The sequence below is a fragment of the Stegostoma tigrinum genome, chromosome 34, assembly GCF_030684315.1.
Source record: "Stegostoma tigrinum isolate sSteTig4 chromosome 34, sSteTig4.hap1, whole genome shotgun sequence".
Taxonomy (NCBI): domain Eukaryota; kingdom Metazoa; phylum Chordata; class Chondrichthyes; order Orectolobiformes; family Stegostomatidae; genus Stegostoma; species Stegostoma tigrinum.
In genome coordinates this window covers 22,499,168-22,523,420 of record NC_081387.1, presented here as the reverse complement: position 1 = coordinate 22,523,420, position 24,253 = coordinate 22,499,168, and positions in this window count along the sequence as shown.

Below are 24,253 nucleotides of genomic sequence, written 5' to 3'. Positions count from 1 at the left end.
GACAAAGAAATACTAGTCATTAATATAATGGTGTTCCTGATATCCCAAATTACTTTACAGTTAATTGAGCATTTTTAAATTGCAGTTTTTATTGTAATTTAGAAAACACGCCAGCCAATTTTCACTCCAGAAGTCCCACAGACAAATGTGATTATCACCAGATAATTTGCTGTGTTGTGCTCTTGATTGAGAGATAAATATCGATACCCAGCTCTTCCTCAATACTGTTTGCAAGATATCTTGTGTAAGCATGAGATGAAAGATGACTAAAGACTTGGGTGGGTCTTGAAGCTACAATGTTCTGGCTGAGAAAAAAGGATGCTACTAATTGAGCTATATCTGATGCAAGCATTGCCTGCTAAGAGGGTGGGTAGCTTCCTCTTTTTAAGTTGTATTTATTTGTTCCCTTCTCAGGGTCCCCAGAGTGCAATACAATTTCTTGGCCCAGCCTCTGAGATGTTTCCAGTGGGTCGTGCTTTATATTTACAAAACATACTCCTTTTCCTACACCCTTGCACTAAATGCACTAAGCTGATACCTTACACACTGCAGCAGGCAGAGAGAGAGAGAATGCATGTAACTAGCTACTACAGAAAAACACAGTGCCTTCGGAAGTGACAGTCTTAAACAGAGAATCCTAATTTATGAAAGTCCAATTTACTGATGCTTGAACCCACAAACATAGTTCCATACAGGGATGTAATTTTAAAGATCCAACATATCAATGTTTCCTTGTACTCACGAAGAGCAATTTTATGTTGTCCTGCATTGTGCTGTAACTTGCCGACAAATTAGCTTGCAAATAGACTCAAGAACAGAACCCATTTGTTTATATCAATTTTGTGGGAGTATGCTTCATGCTGCGTCAAGTTTTTCAATAAGTGAGTCAGACCAGTGGCTGCTACAAAGAATTCAGCAACAATCTGTACCGTTGAAAAAGGCCATTTGGCCCAGTTGGCCTGTGTCTGTTTCTGAAATACATTAATAAATAGTGGTCCCGGTATTTTCTACAGATATTGTCCCTCAAACTACTGAATACATATGTGTAATGTGAATTAGGAATAGGAATAAATGCAGTTATAATCAGTGACACCCACATCCCATGAATGAATAATAGGAAAAATGAGAATGCTAGCTCTGCCCTCCAGCCTCTTGGCTACCCCACCCTTTAAAAGGGCAGTGGAGTTCCTAATTAAAGGAATGGACTTAGATGTAGTGTTTATTACAATGGAAAAGACAATATTGTCTCAACCAAATCATTACTAAAAAAGGTGAAAAATGTCAATAATCAGATCCAACATTTACTCCAGTTCACAGCATTATATCATCTTAGCTTCATTTAACTCTGAGTTAGATTGATCTCATCAAGTAAAAAGCAAATGACTTAGAGAAAACATGTATAGATCTACTTTCAGTTTGCATTTTTTTTTCTATGCACAAATTTGTTACTCCAATGCTTCCTGAATTGCGTACATCCTTGATTTCCATACCTCCAACCATTCCTTTTGCTGACTGAGTTCCTAAACTCTGGAAATTCCTCCTGAACCCTTTTGGCCTCTCTCAGTTTTCTCCCGAAGTTAATTCCCTTTTCATCATAAGAGGGGAGTGACAAGAGTGCCAAGCCCTTAAACTTTCATTGCAATGCAAGGCATTGTGAGTTGGTTTATTTTGAGTATTCTAATTTGTATGAGCTGTTCTTGTTATTTTCATGCCCCTCATCAGCACTGCTTCTTCAAACAGGAGATGTTAACTTCTGCTACTTGACTGGAAATCTGGAGCTAAAATCTCACATGTAGAAGTTGTGACACTGATAATAATAAAATTTTGGGGTTAGACATGGAAAGAAAGAACAGAAATTCTTGTATTTTATAGGACCTTTTACATCCTAAGAGCATTTGAAAGTGCTTTACAGCCAAAATAATTGTTTTGATGAGCTGTAATGTAGAAGCAACAAACAGATCGCATACAACTTAAAGTTTAACATCATCGGAGAATGGTATTAGTTTAACTTGTTATCCAAAAGAAAGCACAATTCAGAGTTCTGAACTTACTTGGCATTGCATTAGGAGTGGCAACCTGGATGATCTGCACTGACATCTGGAAACTTATACAAGTGATGTCTAATTTTTGGAATATGGCTGGCCCCATTCCTAAATTCTGTGATCCCCACTTCTGCAAAGTGTAGGAACAGAAGGTGGCCATTCAATGCACTGAGTCAACTCTACCATTCAATGGAATCATATCTCATCTGATAACCCTCAACTCCACTTTCCTGTCTTTTCCTTGTAACTCTTAATTCCCTGAAAGATTAAAAACCTGTTGATCTTAGCCTTGAACATATTTAACAATCCTTTTTATCTTTCCTAAGATAGTAGACACAAACTGCTTACAGAGTTCCAGCTGTGGTCTGTTTAGTGCCTTGAATAATTTTATCAAGACATTTCTTTTTAAATTCCACTCCCTTTGAAATAAAATTCAACATTCCATTTTCTGTTATTACCTGCTGAAACTGGATGCTAGCATTTGTGATTTGTGTACTCAGACTCCCAAATCCCTCTGTACTGTAGACATTCCTTGGCAATTCTCCATTTAAATAATATTCAACTGTTCTATTCTTTCTGCCAGTTTCTCACACTATATTCCATCTACCAAGTTTTTTGGCCACTCATTTATAGACTCCTGTGTAATTCTTGTTACTTACCTTCCCATCTGTTTTCCATCAGTACATTCACAAATGTACAGTACTAAATTTTATAGCAAATTCACATCTATATGTCTCAGAATCATAGAGCCATTACAGTGTAGATACAGGCCATTTGGCCCAGCAAGTCTGCACAACCCACTCAACAGCATCCCACCCAGAACTCCCCCTCAACATATTCTTGTAACCCTACATTTAGCACGGCTAATTCACCAACTTGCACATCTTTGGACTGTGGGAGGAAACTGGAGCACTTGGTGGAAACTCATGCAGACACAGGGAGAATGTGCAAACTCCACACAGGCAGTCACCCAAGATTGGAATCGAACTTGGGTCCCTGGCGCTGTGAACTATCATTCTGACCTGTTATTGATGTCATTAATGTATTGTAAGTAGTTGTGACCATAGCACTGAGTCCTGTGACACTCTAGCGGTTACAGGTTGCCTTCCTGAAAATCCCTACTTTACCCAAATCTGCTTCTTCTATAAGTTAGCCATCTGTCCATACTAATATATCCACGTCACCATGGGCTCTCTTGTGTTTTAGGTAGCCTTATGTGTGGTACATTATCAGATGACGTTTGGAAATTCACATATATTACATATACTGATTCTCATTTATTTGTCATACTTGTTACCTCTTCAAATAATTGTAATAATTTTGCCAGAAGCAGTTTATCCTTTATGAAGCCATGGTCATTCTGCTTGATTTCACTGTGAGTTTCTGAATGGTCTGGTATTCCATCCTTATATAACAGTCACTAACATTTTCCCAAAAATAGATGTTAAGCTAACTGGCTTGAACTGAGCTGCTTTATTGGTCTCCCTCTTTTTTTGAATAAGAGTCTTACATTGGCAGGTTTCAAATACTCTAGGACTTTTCTTGAATATTGGGGTTCTTGGAAAATTAGTATCAGTGCAACAATTATCTCTGTAGCTATGTTTTTGGAGAAAACGATATACAGTCCATGAGGTCCAGGGCACTTATTGCCCGTTAGCTTCATTTGTTTCCTTAATAGTTTTTCTCTCATGATAGTCAGTGTGTTTCTTTCCTTCTCCTTTAGCCCCTTGGCGATTTAATATTTCTGAAAGCTATTAATCTTCTCTACTGTGAAGTCTGATGCAAAGTGTTTGTTCAACTCTCATGCCATTTCTTAGCACCCTATTATTATTTCCCCAGTGTCATTCTCAAAGGGGCCTGTGTTCACTTTTGCCTGCCTCTTACTGAAAAGCATGGAGCACTTACTGTACATTTTTATGTTATCTGCAAGCTCGCCCTTATAGTTAGTTTCTCTGTCTTTGTTTTGACCAACTTTTGTTGGCTTTTAAAACTTCCCAGTTCTCTGCTTTATCATTTATCTTTGTTACATGGTGTATGTTTTTCTTTCCATAAGACCATCAGACGTAAGAACAGAAATTGGCCACTCAGCTGAATGAGTCTACCCCAGCATTCACTGAGATTATGTTTGATCTGGTAACCCACTTCCCTGCCTTTTTTCCGATTAACCCTTGATCCCCTTTTTGAAATTTAAAAACAAGCCTCAATTTCTATCTAAGATAATAAAATGTGAGGCTGGATGAACACAGCAGGCCAAGCAGCATCTCAGGAGCACAAAAGCTGACGTTTCGGGCCTAGACCCTTCATCAGAGAGGGGGATGGGGGGAGGGAACTGGAATAAATAGGGAGAGAGGGGGAGGCGGACCGAAGATGGAGAGTAAAGAAGATAGGTGGAGAGAGTGTAGGTGGGGAGGTAGGGAGGGGATTGGTCAGTCCAGGGAAGACGGACAGGTCAAGGAGGTGGGATGAGGTTAGTAGGTAGCGGGGGGTGCGGCTTGGGGTGGGAGGAAGGGATGGGTGAGAGGAAGAACCGGTTAGAGAGGCAGAGACAGGTTGGACTGGTTTTGGGATGCAGTGGGTGGGGGGGAAGAGCTGGGCTGGTTGTGTGGTGCAGTGGGGGGAGGGGACGAACTGGGCTGGTTGAGGGATGCAGTAGGGGAAGGGGAGATTTTGAAACTGGTGAAGTCCACATTGATACCATATGGCTGCAGGGTTCCCAGGCGGAATATGAGTTGCTGTTCCTGCAACCTTCGGGTGGCATCATTGTGGCAGTGCAGGAGGCCCATGATGGACATGTCATCCCTGTCTCTGCCTCCCTAACCGGTTCTTCCTCTCACCCATCCCTTCCTCCCACCCCAAGCCGCACCCCCCGCTACCTACTAACCTCATCCCACCTCCTTGACCTGTCCGTCTTCCCTGGACTGACCAATCCCCTCCCTACCTCCCCACCTACACTCTCTCCACCTATCTTCTTTACTCTCCATCTTCGGTCCACCTCCCCCTCTCTCCCTATTTATTCCAGTTCCCTCCCCCCATCCCCCTCTCTGATGAAGGGTCTAGGCCCGAAACGTCAGCTTTTGTGCTCCTGAGATGCTGCTTGGCCTGCTGTGTTCATCCAGCCTCACATTTTATTATCTTGGAATCTCCAGCATCTGCAGTTCCCATTATCTCTCAATTTCTATCTGCTTATCTCTCAATTTGACAGTGTCCTTAACTTCCCTGGTTAAACTTGGCCAGTTTATCCCTTTCTTAAATCCTTCCTTCTTACTGGGATATATCTTTGCTGTGAGTCTTGAGTTATTTTATTCTAACATTGTTCATCAGCCATCTGTTCTGCTATTCTTCTGTTCTTTCCCAGTCCACTCCAGTCAACTCCATCCTCACTTATTTAAGTTGAGTACAGTTCCTTCTGATCAATGTTATTCACTCTGAAACTGAGTGCAAAGTTCTGTTGTGTTATGGTCACTGTTCTTTAAGGGATTTTTTAGTTTACTTTGATTATTTCAATAAAGCTGCCTCATTACACATCACCAGCTCCAAGAATAACTTGAACCCCTGTTGGATTCATAATATATTGTTCTGAGAAACTATTCCACATACACTGTATGAATTCTTCATCATAGCTTCCCCTGCCAATTTGATTTTCCCAATCTACACAAAAATTGAAGTGATTCATGTGCTGCCTTTTTTTACATCCCTTCATTCTCTCCAGCTGTATTTTCTGCCTTTCACAACATCCTCTCTCAGGGCTTCTGTAAGATGACACCCATCAACACTTACTTACCCTTATTATTTCTGACCTCCACCCAGATGGAAACTACATCTTCCAATCCAGAATATTCTTTTGCTAACATACTAATTCCATCTAGTACTAACAAAGCCACCCAACCACTTTCTCTTCCTATCTGTTCATCTGAAAGATCACAAGCCCCTAAATATATAGTTCTGAACTTTCATCTTATTGTAACCTTATCTCCACATTAGCTACAACATCAAACCCATTAACCTTTACTTGTGCTGCCAATTTATTTATTTTAGTTCCAAATACTCCACCCATTCAAGAAAAGAGCCATTCATTTTATTTTTTACTTTATGCCCATCTTTGTTCCCATTGCTACGTTTTCTAAGTTTGTATACTCTGTTCCTTCCTGACCCACTCTGGATGTCATTATCAAATAGTTGCCTTCCAATACCAAAAAACCACTTTGCTTTATAAGCCTGCACACCCTACCACCAAAACCACATCCCCTTCAATAAGTTTAAAGCCCCTCTTTAGACCTAGTTATTTGATTTGCCCAGAACTGGTCTCAGAATGGAAAAAGTGAAGCCCTTCAACAGCTCCCTTCTATCCCAATATTGGTGCCAGTACCCCATGAACTGAAATCCATTCCAGTGAGTACAGCTGTCCACACCCCTCTGGTCAGCTGTCCCCACCCCTCAGAACAGCTGTCCACACTGCTGACCACAGCAGTCCCTCAGCTTTAGCACAGTTCTCTGCACCCCTGACCACAGTCGTCCCCACCCCTTAGAACCGCTGTCCACATCCCTGACCTCAGCTGTCACCAACGCTGACCACTGCTGTCTGTACCCCTGACCACAGTCAGCCTACCCCTGACCCACAGCCCCCCACCCCTGAGCATAGCAGTGGCTACCCTGAGCACGAGTGTCCCCACCCTGAGTGAACCGCTCCCACCCCTGACCAAAGCTGCCCCATGTCTCGGTGGGTTGTCTCTTCTCCAGTGAGCACCTTGACCCATTGCCTAGAGCAGTCATCCCCATGAGTGAGTTAGCCCTACTCCTGAGTGCAGCCATTGTCTCTGCTGTTTTGGAACTAGTCCATTTGGTATGAAGAAAGAAAGATTTAGCATTTCTGTACCCTCTTTTTTAAGTACAAGTTTTCCCAAAGAGGCATTATTATTCCAAATAATTTTGTGATTTTTAATGTATATTTTGTGGCTATAATGTGGAGCTACAGCAGCCAGTTTGTACGTAGCATGCTCCCACACACTGAATCACAGTATCGAGTAGGTTATCTATTTTCCCTTTCTGTTGTTGGTTGATAACAATGTTATTGGTGTACCAATAACATGGGCCTAACACTGTACACTTCTCATTCCAGACTGACACCAGTGTTAGGGGAAATTGTTGGTATGCTGATGACCTGAAGCCTTCATAATTGGACCTGATTGGTCTGTGCAGCTGGTAATCGATCTATTTTAGAGTGAAGCCCATTTTGAACACAGACACACCCACACCAATGGTGCCATGGCATCTTCAAAAGTCTTCCCCCATTCGTTTTCAAAGCAACAGTATTATCAAAATAACAATGAGTTCCAGTAACTTGCACTTAAAAGTGTAGCCAAGTCCATCCATAGTCCTTGGTTTAAACTAGTCCTTTTTGGTCCATGATCTGAAATAAAGAAAAATTTAAAAAATGTTCTTTATTCTCGTGCCATGAATATATGTAAATTTAGGTATAAGAAAGATATACTTTTGGTCTGTGTGGTGGATAAAGCCAAACACATATGAAAAAGCCAAGTGTTTCTTCATATGCTACTGTACAGGATCTAACTGCTTTAGTGACTACATATACATATATAAAAATATTTTATGTATAAAGTATATTTTTGAAATTAAAAATGCAGTCTTCTTATGTCTTCATCCACCTTAGAGAAGTATGTACCAGTGATAAGGAAGAACTGCATGAAAAGAGACAGCCAGCCATGGATGTCTAAGGAAATAAAGGAAAGTATCAGATTGAAAAAAACACATATAAAAAAAAAAGAGTAGTGGTATACTAGTAGACTGGGAAATCTTTAAAGGCCAACAGAAAACTACAAAATAATTATAAAGAAAAGTAAGATAGATTATGAGAGTAAACTAGCTCAGATAAAAACAGGCAACAAAAGTTTCTATAAATATGTAAATTATAAAAGAGTAGTGAAGGTAAACATTGGTCCTTTAGAAGATGAGAAGGCCAATTTAATAACTGGGAGTGAGGAAATAGCCAAGGCATGAAACAATTATTTCGTGTCGGTCTTCACAGTGGAAGACATAAATAACATGCCGAAAACTGATGGCAAGAAGGTTACAGCAGGTGAGGACATAGAAACTATCATTATCACTAAGGAGGCAGCGTGGGCAAGCTAATGGGGCAAAAGGTAGACACGTGTCCTGGCCCTGATGAGATGCATCCCAGGGAACTAAAAGGGGTGATGGGGGAAATAACAAATGCACTAGCAATTATTTACCAAAATTCACTGGACTCTGGGGTAGTTCCTGCAGACTGGAAAACAGCCAATGTGACACCACTGTTGAAAAAAGGAAGTAGACAAAAAGCAGATAACTATAAGTCAGTTAGCTTAACTTCGGTAGTGGGGAAAATTCGTAAATCTATCATTAAGGAAGAAATAGCAAGACATCTGGATATAAATTGTCCCATTGGGAACACCCGGCATGGGTTCATGAAGGGGAGGTCATGTTTAACTAGTTTGGTGGAATTCTTTAAGGAAATTACTTGCATGGTGGACAATGGGGAACCTGTGGATGTAGTGTATCTGGATTTCCAGAAGGCATTTGACAAAGTGCCACACCAAAGGCTGCTACATAAGACAAAGTTACATGGTATTACAGGTAATGTATTGGCATGGACAGAGGATTAGTTGACCAGTAGAAAGCAAAGGATAGGGGTAAATGGGCGTTTTTCTGGTTGGCGATCAGTGACTAGTGGTGTGCCTCAGGGATCAGTGTCGGGATCACAATTATTTACAATTTACAGAGATGATTTGGAGTTGGGGACTAAGTGTGGTGTGTCAAAATTTGCTGATAACACTAAGGTGAGTGGTAGAGCAAAGTGTGCAGAAGACACTGAATGTCTGCAGAGGGATATAGATAGTCTAAGTGAGTGGGTAAAGGTCTGGCAGATGGAGTACAATGTTGATCAGTGTGAGGTTATCAATTTTGGTAGGAATAACAGCAAAATGGACTATGTTTTAAATGGTAAAAAAAATTGCAACACGGTGCTGTGCAGAGGGACTTGGATGTCCTTGTGCATGAATTGCTGAAGGTGGGATTGCAGGTGCAGCAGGTAATTAAAAAGGCAAATGGAATTTTGTCTGCCATTGCTGGAGGGATGGAGTTTAAAAACAGGGAGGCTATGCTGCAGCTGTACAGGGTCCTGGTGAGGCCACACCTGGAGTACTGTGTGCAGTTTTGGTCTCCTTACTTGAGAAGAGATATACTAGTGCTGGAGGGGGTGCAGAGGAGATTCACTCGGTTGATTCCAGAGTGGAGAGGGTTGGATTATGAGGAGAGACTGAGTAGACTGGAATTACACTCATTGGAATTCAGAAGATTGAGGGGAAATCTTATAGAAACATATAAGATTATGAAGGGAATAGATAAGGTGGAGGCAGGGAGGTTGATTCTGGTAGCAGGTGAAACTAGGACTAGAGAGCATTGCCTCAAAATAAAGGGAAGCAGTCAGGAGGAATTTCTTCACCCAAAGAATTGTGAATCTATGGAATTCCCTGCCCAGTGAAGCAGTTGAAGCTACCTCACTGAATGTGTTTAAGGCAAGGCTAGATAAGTTTTTGAACAGTGAAGGAATTAAAGATTATGGTGTGTGGGCAGGTAAGTCAAGCTGAGTCTCAAAAAGATCAGCTGTGATCTTATTGAATGGCGGGGCAGTCTTGAGGGGCTGGATGGCCTACTCCTGCTCCTGGTTCTTATGTTCTTATATAAGAGGAAAAAAAATACGATTTTAAAACTACATGTTGTGACAAGACATGTGACACAGACAAAATATGAGATTTATATCCATTTGTCCGCTGTGCCCAACATCTTTTTAATCTTACACAATATTCTCCATCATTTCACATTTGGGACAATGCATCTGCAATCACATTATCTTCTCCAGTGATGTGATTATTCTTTATGTTAAATGGTTGGAGAAATAGATTTCGATTTGAGCAGCCTGTATTTTGAATTTTAAAATTTTCAATGAATGCCAGTGGATTATGGTCAGTGTAGACAGGGTGAGGCAATGAATGATAATAGAAGAACAGGATTCCTGTCAATAAATAGAATGATTACATTCCCAGGCTGCATTTTTGCTTTTCGAAATGTGTGGCGAGCTGCCATGTTGTCATAAATTGGGCCCTTGGATTTGTAACAGCAGAGGTACTAATGTTTAAGCCTTAAACTGTTTCCCAGAATTGGTTTTCTTGAAACGTTTGAAAAATACATTTGTTCCTTTTAATGTTTAATGAACCTGGCATGCATTGCCTTCTCTGTGTTTTTCTTTAAAAGAAACAACGTTTGTTTTTACTTTTTGATTACCCTTTCCCAGATGATTCAGGAACACTAAAACTTACTTTCTGTTTACCAATCTCAGGATCTAATCAGAACAGGAGACCAAGCTTAAATGGGAGCAATTACAGCCAACTTTACGTCCAGAGTGATTTCCTTTCATCGCATTCTGTCTATGCACCTTGTATTACTCCCTGTTTCCTCTCTCCTCCTGTGACAAAGTTCCCTCGGTACTAAAGGCTCTCTTGTACAACCGCAAGTGTCTACACGTAACCTGAAAAGAGCCTTGAATTTCCACAGGTAAGTCATGGCTTCAGCATGTCCCAATTGCTTCACAGCTATTGAAGAACATTGTGAAGTATAGTCACTGTTGTCAAGCCTGAGTGAAAGCCAAAGAAGAGAATTGTTGCAGGTCAGAGGCAATGCTAAGAGTTGCCCCCCTCTGAATCCTACTCCTTTCATATGGAACAACAAGGTGTTCTTGGATTTTCCCAAACCCTAGAATTACTTTGGTTTTCCATTCTGATCATTATTGACTATCATTCCCAAGTCGTCAATATATCTTCCCCCTCCCAAGTGCAACATTTTATCACTTAGTTCATGCCAGTGCCAATCCCCTTGATCCCCCTGCAATGTCCACTGCTTTCAATTTCTGCTCACAATTCCAAACCACACTCCATTTCCTGCCCAACTTTCTTCTCCAATTCCAATTACAGTTTGCACACTTTTGCTTCACTCTCCACTTCAATTTCCACTCTATTATCTGATCCAAATTCTACTCCACTTACTTTCCAATCCCACTCTATTTCCATCCCACTGCCTGGAACAACCCCCTCTCCGCTTCCCTTTCTAATACTCTATTGGTTCCTGCTTGAATTCCCACTTCAAATCTATTTCCACCTCCTGATCCAACACAATCTTCACTTCCCTCTCCAATACCCTCCTCATTTCTGCCACAATCCAACATTGATCCCTATGGCAATTTATAGTTCAATTCCCACTCCAATTTTACTCTACTTCCCTTTCCAATTCAATCTGTCCCATTTACCACTCCAATTCCTGGCTAATTTCCACTCCTAACTTTATTTCCTACTCCAACTCCTGTACTCATTTTATACAATTTTCTCTCTATTTGCTACTGCAATTCCCATGCCAATTCTCTAACCACTTCCCACTGCATTTCCCTCTTTAATTTCACTCCAGTTTCCTTCATACTTCCTCTTCCAAGAAATCTCTTCGTTTCCTGCTTCACTTTCATTCCAGATCCCTCTACACATCCTGCTCCTATTCCATCCCCACTTCGCTCTCTCATTCCCCTCCCTCTCCCATTTCCTTCCACTATCCCTCTTGAAATCTCTTTCCACTTTGAGCTCTAGTTCCCATTTAATTCTCACTCCACGTCTTGGTTCAATTCCTGCTCTGACATAACTCTACTTTGCTCTCCATTTCACTCTCCAAGTGCGACCCATTTCTCATTTCAGTTATCAGTCCATTTCCCTGTCTAAATCCCTCTCCGCCTCACTCTTCTGTTTCCATTCCACTTGGCATGGTGGTTCAGCAGTGCTGCCTCAGAGTCCAAAGAACCTGGGTTCACTTCCAGCCTTGGGCACCTGTCTAGGCAGAGTTAGTGTGGGAGCTCTGGTTTCATCCCACAGTCCAAGGATGTGCACATTAGGTGGTTTGGCTGTGATAAATTGCTGATAGTGTCCAGAAAATACGGATTAACCATGGGAAATACAGGGATCGAGGAAAGGTGGGGGTGTACGTGAGTCTGTGTGGAATGCTTTTCAGACAGTTGGTGTGGACTTGTTGGGCTGAATGGCCTGTTTCCACACTATAAGGATTTAATAAATTATTTACATATTCTGTAATCAGTGTATCCTTTTAGTACATACTCAATCAGTACTTAGGATCACTTGAAGCATAACAGGCTGATGGAAACATGGTTCTCTTTGTAACTGAATAGCTTAATGTTAGCCCAGGGACTGATGTCTCTGTGAAAGAAATAGTGAGCTCTAAAGAATGTCTGTTCAATCTTTCAATGCCATGTGACCCAGTTCCTAGTTTCTTGTGTTATAAGGGATAACATTAGCTTTACGCATCAGGCACACCCTCCAGCAAACCCTGCTGGAGAGAAAAAAAATGCGCATTGTACCACTTCCCTCCTAACCTCCCCATCCAATCCTTTCGCCACCTCACTCTGCACTTGTCCCTCCAGTTTCTGCTTCATTCCAATTTCCTCTCCGTTATTCTCTACCCTTCCCTCTCTAGCTCCTGGCCTAACTCTTTTTTTCCTGTCGGCCAGTTGAGACAAATTAAACCTGTTAGAGTATTCCAAACATTACTTCCTCCATGATTTCCTGCTGCTGCCCCCACCCCACCCAGTGCTCCCTCCTGCCTCTCGTCAATTCCCCCCGAACTACCGCTGACCCTTGAACACCATCTGGGACAGGAGTGATTTTTAATAAGTGTAGCCTTTGCCAGGAAATGACACATCCCAAAGGGAAATATTAAAGAAAGCATTTGTACTGTTACAGACTGTGAGAAGAAGAGCAATAACTGAGTCATACAGTATATTAAGTAACTATGTGCCAATCATAAAATAACTTAGCAAGCCTCCTGAGATCTCCTGCTCACAGCTTTGTTTAGGTGCTGTTTCAGTTTTGGACTGTTATTGTTATTCAATAATTCCTATAAAATTTAATTCCTGCCATCTGCCAGTTCCATAAATCTGCTGTTAAATACTTCTTTCACTTTCCTCAAAGTGTAGTTAATAGCTCGAAGGCAAGAAACCCCAGTGAGCCCTTTTTAATACAGCCCACTTGTCAGTCAGTGTATCAGTACTGAAGCTAGAGAACAGATCAAGTAAACAGTCTGTCACTGTCAAAAACTATCTAAACAGACACAGATGCAATGAATAAAATTGGCGAAGCCTTTCCAGGGAGTCGTTGTATAAGCATGTCAGAGGATCTCAGCCCTGGCTCAATCAGCAGCTCAGTCAGAATGTTCAGTGTTTACGCCCTACTTCAGAAATTTGAGCAGTAATGACTGGGCTGACGCATCAGTGTGATATTGTAGAAGTGCTGCATTGTCACAGATGCTGTCTTATTAAATTAAATATTAATATTAAATTAATCATATATTAAACTGAGGTATCCTCAAGTGAGCGCAAAAAAAGCATCCCAGGACGACAATTTGTTGAAGATTATTGAAATTTTTCCCTGTGCCCTGGTCAGTATGTAGCTCTCATTTAAAAACACAGACACAGACTACCTTGTTTTTGGGAGTTTGCTATCTGTAATTTGTCAGGCATTTTCTGTTCTGCTTTCCTGATCTTGTGTCAATACAGTTCCAACCAGAATCAGCAGTGCATGCATTCTAATTGCTCAGCAGCATTGCAGTGTCATTTTTACATGAATTGGCATTGTTACTAACAATGTTCTGCAACTGTGCAATGCCCTTCCAGCAAAGACACATTTCCAATCGTTTCCATAATCCAGATCAGCATCAACCATCAACAGTTCCCATATGCCATATCACACCTCAACCATTGAGTCATTACCATATCACACTCCAACCATCCCTACATCCTCAAGTCACACCACATTCATTCCCATAACCCCCAGAACACATCCCCAACAGTCCCACAGTACCACATCACACCCAACAATTCCGACAGTCCCATATCACAACCCCAACTATTCCAACAACACCCTCAACCATTCCCACATCAATGTATTACACTCCAACCATTCCCACAATATTATTAATATGACTAATATTATATCTTCAAAAATTCCATTGTCCTGTGTTATACACCGATATTATCAGACTCCATATTACAGTTTAACCACTCTTTCTCTTTCACATCACACTCTAACTATACCCACACTGCATCCCAATCATTCCCACACCCCTATATCAAATCCCAAATATGCCCAAACCCCATATCATACTCCCATAACACACCCCAAACATTCCCACATTTCCATTTCACACCCTAAACATTTCCACACGCCAGACATTCCTACATCCCCATTTCACACCCCAACCATTCCCAAAATTTATATCATGACAATCATTCCAATACCGCCATATCACACCCCAAATATTCCCATATCCCCATATCACACTCAAATCATTCCCACACAACAAATATTTCCACACTCACATATCATGCCCCAATTATTCTACACCCCCATATCATACCCCAAACATTCCCACACCCCATTTCACACCCTAACCATTCCCAAAATTCATATCATGACAATCATTCCAATACCGCCATATCACACCCCAAATATTCCCACATCCCCATATCACACTCAAATCATTCCCACACAACAAATATTCCCACACTCACATATCATGCCCCAATTATTCTACACCCCCATATCATACCTCAAACATTCCCACACCCCATTATCACACCCCGATCATTCCCACACCCTTATGTCACACTTCATTTCTTGAATCACTGAAATCCATGGGCTGTGGGTTGATCCACAATGTCATTTAGGAGGGAATTCCAGGATTTTGACCTTGCAGCAGTGAAGAAGCTACAAAATATTTCCAAGTCAGGACAGTGAGTAGCTTGGAGGGGAACTTGCAGGTGGTAGTGTTCTCATGGGTCTGCTGCCCTTGTCCTACTAAATCAAAGTGGTAGTGGGTTTGGAAAGTGCACTCTATGGATCTTTGGTGAATTTCTGTGGTGTGTCTTGTAGATAGTACACACTGCTGCTACTGAGTGTAGGTTATGTCTGTTGTGCCTTGTAGATGGCGGACAAGGTTTGGGGATTCTAGAGGTGGGTTATTCACGACAGTATTCCTAGCCTCTGAACTGTTCATGTAGCCCTGTGTTTCTGTGGTGAGTCCAGTTGAGTTTCTCGTCAATGGTACTCCCCGGGATGTTGATAGTAGGGGATTCGGTGATGGTGACACCATTGAATGACAAGTGATGGTTAGATCGTCTCTTATTAGAGATGGTCGTTGCCTGGCATTTGTGTGGCATGAATGTTCCTTGCCAGTTGTCAGCCCAAACCTGGATATTGTTTCCACACCTTGTTACATTTGAACAGGACTGCATCAGTATCTGAGGAGTCACGAATGGTGCTGAACATTGTGCAATCGTCGGTGAACATCCCCACTTCTGACCTTATGATGGATGGAAGGCCTTTGATGAAGCAGCTGAAGGTGGTTGTGCTTAGGACACTACTCTGAGGAACTCCTGCAGAGATGTCCTGGAGCTGAGATGACTGACCTCCAACAACCACCACCTTCTTTGTCTGTGTCAGGTACGACTCCAACCTCCAGAGAGTTTGCCCCCTGATACCCATTGACTCCAGCGATGTTCAGGCTCCTTGTTGCCACACTTGTTCGAATGTTGCCTTGGTGTCAAGGCTGTCACTCTCACCTGGCCTCTGGAATTCAGCCCTTACAGTTTTCTTGTGAAAGAATAAGATGATGCTCTTTAAAAGTCAACTCTTTGACCGGGTCATTTATCCTACGAGCGCCTTAGTGTTGCTGCCAAATTTGCTTAGCTTACGTTCCTGCTTGAAACTGTTTGGCATGCTTGATAATTTCAGAAGTTCTAACTAAATGCAGTGTTATCAAAATTCATGGAAATAATGATCAGGAATGAGTCAAGCTGCTCAGCAGGATGCATCCCTTTGTCGATAGCTCTGCATTTCTGCATTATATAACGCTTACTAGTATTATTCCAGACAGACATTCATGGAACCACTATTGAATTGTGAAAGAAAAAAAAGTTATTGTTCTGAGTCCCATTGCAAGAGCAGCCAACATCTGATGTATTTGAAAGGATTTCTGGCAGCTTGTAAATCAGAGAGCAATAATAATAGTGTTGATCAGAGTGAAGTTGGCAGAGGTCACTTCCAGCTTCCTGATGAGGTGAAGTAGAGGGGCTCGTTCCAGGACAGTGAGTAACAATTCTTCAAAATAATTGGAAATTTACAGTCCCTCAAATACAGTGATTTTTACCAGGGAAAACTAATTGTGTGACTGGAGGGTCAAAGGGGAAGGAAGCCGCATCAAAGTGTTGTAACGATTGGATGTTTATGCTCCGCTTCCCTCATTGAAATGTGCCATTGCAGCCCTCAGTTCCCATACAGATGCTTGACTTTAGGAGAGTAAGGGGGGCAGGGTGAGGAGTACAATGGTGGAGAGTGGGAACTATGATGGGGACAAGGCAGCAGGAAAGATGGTTACATAGACTTATAGGCTGGAATCATAATATTTTCAACTTGGCCTTAACTCTCCTACTCATTCAGCTCGAGGTGCATAGAGGTGGAGCAATAGTTTGAGCCTCTTGAGCTTTCTGTTTGGAGGACATTTTGCCAAAGAATTCAGGAGGTTCCAATTTTCCGAAGGCATGTACCTCTTGCATTCCACTGATTGACCCTTGTGTAATTATTGAAACCTCATTGCATATTTGAAGTTGGGAACTTCCGATCCAGGGTGCTATTTATTTACAACCTGGCAATACCTTTATTTCTGCTGCTGTAGGGGGGCTCTTTCAACTGGTTTCAGATGTTGACAGCACCAAGGAGGGCTTTTATTCCCTCTTTGTATTTGCAGATTTTGTTCCTTTGATTTCCGTCTTTCATTGGAACTCTTCATACCACATCTGCCTTTTCCATCTTTCTAACACACCCTTCATCTTCCAGGAATCTTTCACTGTTTGCTTTTCTTTCGGCCCAAAGTCCCAACACAAAGGCTGACAGTTTCTTTCTCTCTCTTTCACCTGCAATGTTTGGTTAACCTTTCTCCATTTTACAGTGTGCAATCTGCAGTTACCACACAAGTTTGTTGCTCTCTTTCTCAAAACATTTGGTTCTTGCCAAAGAGTTAGCATGCCAACCCTGATTAGCTGAAGTACATAATCCTAAGAGGTCAAAGTTCAATAACTATGGGACTCATCAATCAGAAGTTAGCAACCTGAACACAAACTATCACTCACAACAATGAAACAGTGACCAAGAGAAAAAAGCTTCGAAATTAATCAGACTCTTTGAATTATTTTTCATCCTTCAATTAGATCATGACTGATCTGAAACTCAACTCTACTTATCCAGTTTAGACCCTTATCCCTCCAATACCCTTTGTACTCTAAGTCAAAACAAACACACTGCCTTCAATTTTTCAATTGACCTCAGCCTCAACTGTTTCTCAGAGTGAGTGTCTTCCAATTTTCCATTACACTTTGTAATGAATACTGAGAGTTCCCAGAAGATATTTTAGGATTGATTTTAGGTTTGATTTTGTTGTCACGGGTACTGAAATACAGTGAAAAACTTCGTTTATGAATGTTACAGGCAGATCACATCAGGCAAAGGATGTACAGATCCAAAACATTCAGAGGCATACAAGTTACATTGCAGGTTACATTATTTGAGGCTAGCGTCCATTCAATTGGCTGATAATGGCCAGAAAGAAGCTGTTCCTGAACCTGCTTGTGCAGAAAGCTATGAATACTAAATACTTTTACTGAAATTATCTTGTAGTTCATTTGGAGTTTGTGTATTGGTGTAAGGTGGATGATAATAAGTTGGCAAATGAATTGACATCTCTAAAGTTCAATAAAGAATCACAGGTGCTGGAGATCTGAAACAAAAATAGTGCACCTCAGCAGGTCTGATAGCATCTATGAAGAGAAAAACATGAAAGTGAGGCCACTTTAAGCCGTGTTTTTCTCTGCCAGACCTGTGATATTTCTCCAGCACTTTCTTTCTTTTAGTTAGCTACCTCTCCAATTTGTATTTCCGATTAAGTCAGTCATTATCAGTTTGCTTGGGACCAAGCCTGTCCCTAGATTAACAATCTATTGATCTGAGGAGAAATCTAATGGAACATATCCTTTTGTGCTTAGATAAATGGTCTCTGAGGAAGAATTTGCAAACTCTTTCTGTGGTACATTCAGGTATGCATCAATGAGGCATGAGTTAAGGATGTGGAGAGCTGTTATGTTGCTGGTAATAGATGAATCTCAATGAATGACAAGGCAGTTACTTGCAATGTGGTCTAGGTGCTTGAATAAACTCTCACCGTGAACACAACATCACAGCTCAACTAGATTGGCACAAGTGTCATAAAACTCATCCCACACAAATTCTTAAGAAAGATGTGAACTTTCTTGCACTATTTTTCTCTGTAATTGTAAATATACAAATTATAAACGGAAATAAGCCATTCAGCCTTCTTCCCAATTCAATGAGATTATGACCGGTCTGTTTGGAGTTCAAATTCCACATTCTCATCTACCCGCTTGATAATCTTTGGATCCCTTCAGTCATAAGTACCTGTCAACCTCTGCTTTAAAACTTTTCAAGGATGGTAGGGTGGCTCAATAGCTAGCACATTGCCTCACAGTGCTGTGGACCTGGGTTTGATCCTACCTTCAGACAGCTGTCTGTGTGGAGTTTGCATACCTCCTTGTGTTGTGTGGGTTTGCTCTGGCTTCATCCCACAGTCCAAAGATGCACAGTTTTGATGGATTGGCCATGCTCAATTGTCTGTAGTGTCCTGGGATATGCAGGCTAGATGGTTGAGCCAAAGTTCTGAAGTCCCACAATCCTCTGTGAGAAAGACGTTTTCCTGAGGCCCACTGTTACAATGAAACCCCTGGCTAGGCTCCTGAAGTCATCATGGTTCCAGAAAGGTTGCTCTGAAATTGTAAACCCTCCTGGGTGAGGGTGATGTCTGGCACTCTCTCTGTTCCTTCAATTGGTCCTAACTTAAAAAGGGTTCCCTGTCTTTTCCCACACCAAATTAATTTATGTTTTAAGAGGTGTTAACTTAATCAGGCTTTTTTAGCTAAACAAAGGAGACTGAATTTTGTTAGTTACTCAACATGAAAAGAAGTAATAAAACAACACACATACGCACAGATTAGAAATGGGATGTGAGTCCAAGAAAAAGATAGAAGTTAAAAGATATACAAGTCACAGTCTGGGAAATTCACAACAAGCAAACAATGGAAGTTGATTGTTAAGCAGTTATTTTTGAGATTCTTGGTTTTGTAATTGTTTTGTTCCATTTCCTTTTGACAGTGACTGCCTGGCTGTTTAATTGGCTTTGCTGGTTAACATGCATTGAGTACTCAGAATGAGAAAGCCCTGTACCAACAAAGCGGGCTGATTCTCTGACCTTCATAGCTCTCTAGTGCTTAAACCCTGATTAGCACACATTAATACCTCAGGTCACTGGTACACATAAGTACCTTACTCTAAGATACACAGACCAGGCTTGAACCAGATTTTAACCCCATTCTTGTGTATTCTTGATATTAGGAGACACAGAACATATCTCTTGAATGGAATGCTGTCTTTTCTCCCATTATAATTTCAATTGGAAATAGCTCCCAGAAGGTTACACTTCAGATTATAGTACATTTCTCCCTTTCTATGTCCATTCATTTGAAGCTTCCTTGACACATTATCAGTGTAGTATTCCAGGGTCTCTCCTTCCAGGTGGTCATTGAATTTACATTTGAGCTGAGTTAAGGTCACTACCACTGAGCTACAATTGACTCCTGAGTGGCTAGAGATCCATAGGAGGTGGGGTTTGGAGGCTGGCTTAGGGTTAAATTCATACAGGTACACAAGCTGTGGGCACTGGAATGTTTGTCTGTCTAGGGGGTGATTCTGTTCAGTAATATTATTCATGCTACTGGAGCAAGTGTGATTTGAGAACAGGCTTTTTTGCCCAGACCTAGGGGCACTATTATTGCCTTACAAGAGCCTTCCAGGTTGATCGGTGCTGAATTAACTGATTTCACTTCAAAAAATAATAAGCAACATCTTGTATTCACATAGCACCTTTCACTTACTGAAACATCTCAAACTTTCATGGGAGGGCCGTCAACAGAAAGGCTGATGTTGACTAACATGATGACAGATGACTAAAAGCCTGGGCTATGAAGGTAGGTTTTATGAAGGGGTGAGACAGCAGTTTAGGAATGGAATTGCAGAGCTTGGGACCTAAGCAGCTGCAGGCACAGCACCAATGTCAGAGCAGTTAAGATTAGAGATCTAATTGTTGGCTAAAATCATAGGAACACAATAGGTTGTAAGGTGGAAGTTACAGCGATAGGTGACCAAAATTGAAACATGGTGGACTTGGTGCCAATGCGCATCAATGAGCACAGGACATGATAGGTGCAAGGTGGAATATAGGCAGCAATGCTGAAACAAGTGACTTCAATATTTCTGTGCTGTGTTGGGAACGATTCAGTCAATGCTTTCAATCCAATGACTATCCAATGCCTCACGCTGGAAAAGGCTGGTCAAATAAAGACAGCTTTGGCTTCGAAATGCTTCATGCTTGAATGGTTTGCCAGTGCTCACTGTCTCGTGTCTCCCACTATGAAAAATACTTGGCTAAGGTGCCAGTCAGTAAGAAGCAATGCCATTGACAGAAACAGGGAAATTAGATATTAGATGTTCTACTCTGGAATGTGCCCCTTCTGGAACAAACAAGGACAATACTAGAATAAGTCACTGAAATGTGACAAACTCCTTGAGACATCTGACTCATTTATATTCCTGCCAAAGAATTATTTCGTTACTGGTCTCGGGGACAATTGAGGGTGGTGCCCTGGACTAGACAAGGATGAACAGCAAAATATGTGACAGCAACAGATTCTTCAGAATAACTAGAAGTTTCCATTCATGGACAATTTAAAAAACATTTTGCAAATTATAAAGCTTAAAAGCGGAAAGTACAGAAAATTGTTTGATTTAAATCTTCAAAGGCGAATTTCTGGTGCTATTGCACTAGAATTAAAGAACTTTATCTCACAGAAGGAAGTCATTTGGCTTGTCGTACCTCTGTAAACTGTTTGAAAGAATATCCAATTAATCCACTTGCTCTGTTTTTTTCCCATGGCCCTGCAAATAGTTCATTTTCAAGGATTTATTCAATGCCTTTTGCAAAGTTACTGTTTGATCTAATTCCACCACCTTCTAGGAGATACTTTTTGAAATTGCGGAGATGATGGTGTAGAGCGAGAATAATGCCGCAGGGATACGGTGCACATCCCACCATTGCAGATTCTGAAACTAAAACTCAACTAAATAAAAATCTAATGGTGACCAAATCATTTGTTGTTAAAACTCATCCAGTTTGCTAATCCCCTTTCGGGAAGGAAATCTGAATAACATGGGCTCCTAATCCACAACAATGTGAGTAACTCAGAGCTGCCTCTGGGATGAGCAATAAATTTTGGCCGAGCCAATGACACCAGCACCTTGTGAATGAATTTAAATTCACTTTAAAAAAAGTCTCCCTCCCTGGTGTTTTTTTTGAGTGAGTTCCCTGCCTGCCGACTTTTCCTTCTGCTGGAATCAGTGTCTCATTATTTACTTCATCAAACTCTTCCTGGCTTTGACTCTGGTTAAATCAGCCTGAACCTCTCCTTTCAGGAGAACATCTCCACATTCTTCTAGTCTCTCCACATAATTGAAGTCCCTCATCCATCCACCCTTTTGGACCTCTCCTTTGTTTCCCATCAAAGGGCTAAAGTGATGCAATCCTGAGGAGCCCTCCTTGAGGACTGTCTCAATCATTTAACACTATTTGCCATGCTTACATAATAATAATAATAGTGACTGACTATCTCAAGGAACTCAGAACATAGGGACATAAACAATACAAGCAGGACAGGCCGTACAATCCCTGCTCTACCGTGAAGAACATCTAATGTAGTCTTTTATCTAAACTCCATCACTCTGCCCCAATCCTGTACTCCTAGCATAAATACAAATTCGTTTTTGTTTATAACAGTTATTGATGGAGTCAGATGAGAAAGAGTGTCGAGCTTTTCCAAATATGTTTGTTGTGAGTGTTAACTGTTTGTGAAGGTGGGTAGAATGATCCTTTGAAATTGAGTTTCATTTGGCCAGAACTAACTCAGGTTAAATCTCCAGCAGCAATCCCTAATCCATTTTCTGGTGGGCGCCCTCTCCTTTCTATAATTTTTTCCCTGCATCCATGATGTAATAAATATTCAGTAAATATTTGTCTGCAATATTGCCGTGGCAATAACAAGTGAGAATTGAGCCAATTGAACCTTAATAGGATTTGTTGACTGCTTTCAATCAGCAGTCTGGATCTCTGACTCCTTATCTCAGTCTTGTCGTGTTGGTCCTCTCTCTCTCTCTCTCTCTCTCTCTCTCTCATTCTCTCTCTCTGTTGCCAGAAGATGAGCAATATTTGTTTGTCAATAATTCTCTGTTGAGTAATTCTGAACTTCCTGACATCTGGTTCATGTGTAAAGCTGGAAATACTCACATCTGATCCAGAGTTGAAGTTCAGACCCGTTACTTCATTCTAACTTATTAAAAATAGTCACCTCTCTGCCTGCCTCCTCAGTCTGCTCCACCCGTGTTTTTGTTATGACCAGAGTTTAAACTAGACCTCTTCGTATCTCTGCTGTCTTTATGGAAACTCATCACTGTGCCCTGTTCACTCCATATTCTTTGTTCCAGCAATGAGTGAAATTTAAAATTCCCTGTTTCAGCAAAAATTCTCACTCCTGTTTACAAAACTCTCAATGGCTTTGCTCCTCCCTGCGTGAGTAATCTACTCCACTGTCCTCCGTGCTATCTGTTCTGTTTTCATTCTGTCATCTTGAGCATTCCTGACTTTCAACAGTGCACAATTGGTGACAAAGCCTTCCACAGTTTATAGATCTCAAGTTCTTGTCTACTCTACCTAAACATCATTATGTCTCTACTCAACATTCTTCTGTAAGATGATCTTTAAAATCTACATCTCTGACCAAGCTTGCAGCCCAGCTGACCTGATTTTTGTTGCTAGTTTTCATACTCTGTTTGATAGCTCTCTTCTGAATCGCCTTATGATGTTCTGCACCTAAATGTTTAACTGTAAATTAACACTGGAGCATCCAATATCAGATAGAGAGGACTTGAAGAAATAGAACCTTCTTCTATGTATTTGGGTCCATGAGAGAGCCATATTGTTTTGGAACTATAAGATCAACATGACTCTGTTCATTGAGTTTTGTGATGCTCAGTTAAAGCCTGTTTGGGTCATTTTTCAGGATGCTTTAATCTTTTTAAACTTTAATTACCTTGCTGAAGTGACTGTCGTCAGAAAATTTCAAAAGACACTTTAGTTTTTGTCTAAAAGAATAGATTTAAGAGCTATGTTTGTCCCTCGACTCCTTATTATCTTTGCTCCCTACCCCACCCAGATTAATACAGGCCTCTACCTGACCGTGCGCTACTTCAAAAACTTTAATTAATTACTCTCCATGTTTGGTGCTTGCCTTCTTTAGGATTAAGCTATATGGGTGATGGTAATGCACTGATAGTATCAGTGTATGAGTAATCCAGCAGTCTTGGCTAAACACTTGAGGAAATGGCTTGAAATTATACCATAGTAGAAGTTAAATTGAATCATATATTTTTTAAAAGCTGAAATTGGAAGCACTTCTTAATGATGCTAATATCATCAGTTATCATTAAAAATCCATCCAGCTCATTGCTCGCAAATGGACTCTTCTTCAGAGCTGGTGGTACTTTGGAAAAGGTTGGGTTGGGGGGGGAGCTGGAGGTTAGAGGGCTAAGTGATGGCTGGAGACACAACCCAGAGAGAGAAAGACAATTTGGCAAACAGAGGGATGGGTACAGTGAGCTAGGGAGAAAGAAGAGCTGACAATGAGGATCATTGTGTGGTGAACAAGGCTTGGCTGTGCTAAAAAATGTCCATGTAATAACAAAGCTTGAGGGTGAAGACTTGGGTAAAGCACATGGAAAAGGTGTTCGGGCCTTAAAATTATTAAACTTGGTATTGAGTCCTGAAGGCTGCAGGGTCCCCAAGTGGAAAATGAGATGCTGCTTTTCCATCTTGTGCTGTGTATT